General features: G+C 26.5%; 1 long non-coding RNA gene across 1 annotated transcript; it reads left to right on the forward strand.

Moving 5' to 3' along the window:
• The first annotated feature begins 400 nt into the window (after positions 1 to 400).
• On the forward strand, positions 401 to 3,005 carry LOC111629079. Its single transcript, XR_002757275.1, has 4 exons — positions 401 to 492; positions 617 to 655; positions 878 to 919; positions 2,881 to 3,005. It is a non-coding gene; the product is annotated as an uncharacterized LOC111629079 (long non-coding RNA).
• The last annotated feature ends 2,139 nt before the right edge of the window (positions 3,006 to 5,144 follow it).

Here is a 5,144-nt window from a genome sequence, read left to right on the forward strand (position 1 = left end):
AAGTATCTCTTATCACCACGCCATTCAAAAACAAACAATCAGCGATTCCATAGAGGAGGCTACATAAATTAAAAGTGGTGAATGGGAATAAGTCGTGTTTGCAACTTATACTGACATTAAACGATGTCTTTTTCTGTTAATGTGGATATAAGTTCACATTATTTAAAAAAAGGTAAAAGTATAATAAATGCAAATTTTAATGGTCAGATCTCTAGAAAAGAATTCGGTTAACATATTCTTATCGAATCGTGTTTATAAAGAAACTTCAACAACAACTGTAAATGATTACAAATGTATTTATATTTTTTCTTCGTCAACGTTATAATGAAACGACGTTAAGTAAGGACTTACATTCTAATATTGAAACAAGAAATGATATTATGGAAATTTTAGATGGATATAAGCTTGTCGAATTGCACTGACCTTATCCCATCAGGAAAATCTCAAGTGAAGAAATTTTGTGAAGAAGAAAATTGTCAGTCATTTAAAAAAGTAAGTTTTTAACTAAACTGATTTTACAATAATAACAACACATATTAGTTTAGATGTTAACATTTTATGAAATGCCAAAAGTGATACTGGCCTTGTTAATTGTATAAAATATTTTATTTTTCAGTATATTATTTGTTACAAGAATTCGTTAAAACATATTGTAGTAAGTATTTACAGTATTAAAATGATTAAAATATTAATAATTGTTTATTTTTGTTTTAATTACTTTAAATAATATTTTGTTTTTATTATCATAAGAGAAAATTTAATAAAATAACTAGAATAAATCTTTATAAATCGTAATATATTACGATAATATTACGTTATATTTTTTAATGTTAAGAATCAAAATTTTCATTAATATTATTTATTTTATTTATTTCAGATTAAAGCAAAAACGAAGCAAGAGTCGATGTTGAAATTTGTGGTAATATCATAATAATAATTTACGTTTTTTAAATTTAACTTAATGATTTCATTCAGATTTGTATAGAAATTAATTTTATAAACTTGATTTTCTTTTAAAAATTAAAAAATTAAAGACATAAAAACAAGTAATTTATTCAAAATAGATAAAAATTACAAATAAATTCAAAATAAATGTAGAAATAAGTTTTCTGAAATAAACTTCCAATTTTCTTCAAACAGAATTTGTTAAAGCTAAAGTTTTTCAAATACAGAAAATATATAACACGTTTTCTAAGTAGCTAGAATATTACGTTGCCGAAATTTTAAGTACTCGTTCAATGAATTTCTTGTTTTTTTTTATACATAAGAGTTTTCGAATCGATGTTGAACATATGCTCCACTGGTTTTCTTGTTTGGAAATTCTTATGAGTAAAATGTAATAGTTTGTATACAGTCTATTCGAAAGAATAACATTATTCTCATCGATGTTTCCCTAAAAAATTTTCCTGATACCAATATCAGTCTGAGCATTTAAAAGAAAATTACCTAATACCATTTTTTGTCTACCTGACGAAACTTCATTCTTTTCCGCAAGCTTTACAACAATTCATAAAAGCGAATCTAGTTCACCAATATATTAGATAGTCAGATAAATGCAGATAAAAATTTCTGAATGAAATACAGCATATGAAATTCTATATTGTAATAGTTTATTAACAATTCGAGTCACATGGCAAATCTAATAAAACAATTTGACAAAAAGTAAATAATAATATTGAAATATTTTATACTAAAGCATGGAATATTTGATTATATAGGCCTATATACGTTAATTAAAATAACGAAAATATAAAACTTATTGGGTTCTTGAAAATCAAATAATCTTTTACCGGATCCTGTGATACTCTTACTCTACTACTAGGTGAGATAAAATAACTTCTAGCGCGGCCATCCTGAGACCCAATTCTAGTCCTTTCCGGATTTTCATGGTTTATTAAATACTATTGTGGTAATTATTTCTAATTACCACAATAATATTTAATAAACCATGAAAATCCGGAACACCTTACTCTAGAGAACAGAGTTTTCTAAATGGAAAGCTTTATAAAAAAGAAAAGTTGCCGAAAATTAAGACATTGGTTTATACAAAAATTTCTTGAATTGTATGTTTGTTATAAACTTCCGTTGCTTACATACCACGAAGTATGCACGAGATGTGCAATAGAAATACAGTTTTCATAAATAAAAAGTTGTGTGAGGAAAGAGTTCGTGACAATTGAACAATCTGAAAGAAGTTTTACAGTGTGCTGCAAGAAATATCTGATGAGAATGCAGATAATCGTGTAACAAATACTGAGAAACAGTAACAATTGTAGTGATTATTAACATTCACAAGAGTTTGTATGTGCGAAAAATAAACATGGAACACATTTTCTTTTCAATTTTCATTCATTAAAACAGCAAATGGAAAGTGCAATGCACTGAGTGAAAAAATCCTTTATTCCATATACCGTATTTATTTTTGTATACCAAACGAATACGTACAACTGTACAACTACATAAAATGCAGAACAAAGATACGTTTTATGGTTTATCTTTGCTAATTTAAAATATATAATGGAATTATTTAAAGAAATGTTTAAGATCTATAACCTCAATTATCTTGATAACAGGAAAATGTGACCTAGTGAATTTTTTACATTGGACCTTTTAATTGTAGAATTAATTTTTAATAAAACTGCCGCTTATGCTGAATGGTTTTAGATTTAATGTCAACTTATTAATATGACGAAATAATTCTATTTGCAAAATAATTATTATTAAATTACCAAATAATTTTAACTCATGCTACACTATGCTACATAGTTTTTATTTCTTATATTAACAACGACAACGCGTCTTGTGAACATTTATTTATCTTATATCTTATTTATGTATATATCATATAATTATAATATAATTTTATTTCTTTATTTTTAGAAATGTGTTAACAGCAACTTCAAATAAATAGAAAATTCACCATCCTGTTTGTTGAGAGTTTAAATATTGCAGACAATTATGTTTAAATTATATATATTATCATTTAACTTACGATATTTGTCGTATCAAAATTTACAATTATACGTTAAGAATTTCAATATGTATTTTCATTAAATATATTAAAGTAATGTTCTTGTAAAAATTACTGTGATTACAAAAAATCTAATAAATTTTGTAATACAATTGCAATTGTTTTTATTTGGAAACAATCCAAACAGCTATAGACTCAAGTAGTAGATTTAGAACATTTGAGTGCAAATTCTTGAAATTATCAATATAGTAGGCTCTCGATTTACAGACCTTCGGATTTAACGGGCCAAGTATTTCTGCCCGAAAAGAAAAATTTACATCTTTTTATTAATTCGGAAATACAGCGTACTAAAAGATTAAGTCAGACGTTTCAACCGAGATACCGCGAAATATAGGACTGAGCAGGGCCATAACACTTCTAACGTGTATTACTAAAAGTACGAAAAGTACTATAATGTTGAAAAAATGTAAGGAAACAATATACCATATATTGATAAAATAGTAAGGATGCCGCAAGAAATTATTTCGAAGTTGAGGTTTATCATTGAAAAACATTGAGATATTTATCAATGAGTGTAAATTACTCAATCCACATTTTAATAATGTTTTTATTCTTATATACACACTATAATAGCACATAATGCATTTTGTAAATTATGACTATTATTAAATTAATATATGTTTTCAATTTAACGAACTTTCGGCACTCCTTTCCCAATTAGTCTGTTAAATCGAGGGACTACTATAGAGAAAAATTACTCTCGTATAAGAAAATAAATATGTATATATATAATTTAATTAAGAAAAATTATAGATTAAATAACAAATATTAAGAGTTTCTAGTGATATGAAACAATTATATTCTGTTCACAGAAAAAGTTTTGAATAATTACGTTTGATTTTTCAGTGTATAAAATGTAATTAAAGATAAAATGTAATTAAAAATGTAATTAAAGATAAAATGTAATTAAAAAAAACTCATTATTTTTTAATTTTTACTCGTTTAAATACAATAAAGGAATTTAATTATTTAAGACTGAATTTCTTTAATTTTTAAGATAGGTGTTTCTGAAAAACTGGATTATTTAATTTAAATTATAAATTAAATAAGCAAATTTAAATATTCTTTTATTAATTAAATATCCCGAAAATAATGAATTGTTGTGTGCAATTTAATAATGGTAAAATGATACATTTATTCATTTCACTTGATTTAAAATTTTATGCGATATTTCTTTGTTTTAAACTATAGTCTATTGTTGTAAAATAAAACTTTTCTAAGAAATTTTTAATCATCATAATCGACATGATTGATTTTTATGACTTACTATGGGATGAATATCATTTAATTTCACATTTTTTTATAATTAAAATTGGATAATTTGTAGTGTTGCAACGAATAGTATATTCGGCCTGAAGCCGAATACCGAATATTCGGCCAGGAGCGTGGCCGAATTGCCGAATATTCGGCCAAATTATTCGACTCGATTAACGCATGTACGAAAATTGGCGCGCAAACCGCATCATGGTAAGGACCCCGCTCTCTATTGGCCCGCTGTCACTACGCTTCGCCAATCGCGTTAATTCTTGACAGTTGTAGCGAACATACATGAGCGTCATGGCAGTATGTGATAAGTGATGATATCAAATGTGGATAACAATGAAATGACCTACACATGTAAATACAATACAATACAATACAATAAGGAAAGGGAAGAAGGCCGTACTCGTAGGTGTAGCCTTTAAAAGGGGATGAAAGGAAAATACGAAGGGAGAGAATGAGAGAAAGATTTGTAGCAGAGGCCAAGAGGGTGAAAATGTTGAAGAGTGGAAAGGGAAGGGGAAATTGTGTGCCGCATGGGGAATTTATTAAAATAGAACAAGTTACAAAATATAAAATTCCGAATACAAAATACATAGATACATATTAATAACTGATGCTAAACATAAGATAGGCGGCAGGTAATGGAATACACCAAAAAGTAATTTGATTACATAATTGTTAATTAGAATACAGAAAAATACATACAGAGGTAAACTTAGACATATACAAGAGATTATGATAAACGTTGTGGATACATTAAAACCAAAACACGATATAACTACTCAGTAAAGAAGGAATATTAGTAGATGGATATAAACAGAATACAAATACAGCGCAAAACAGAAGTTAA

Source organism: Centruroides sculpturatus, unplaced genomic scaffold (assembly GCF_000671375.1).
Source record: "Centruroides sculpturatus isolate CEXI.00-Female unplaced genomic scaffold, Cexi_2.0 scaffold538, whole genome shotgun sequence".
NCBI lineage: Eukaryota > Metazoa > Arthropoda > Arachnida > Scorpiones > Buthidae > Centruroides > Centruroides sculpturatus.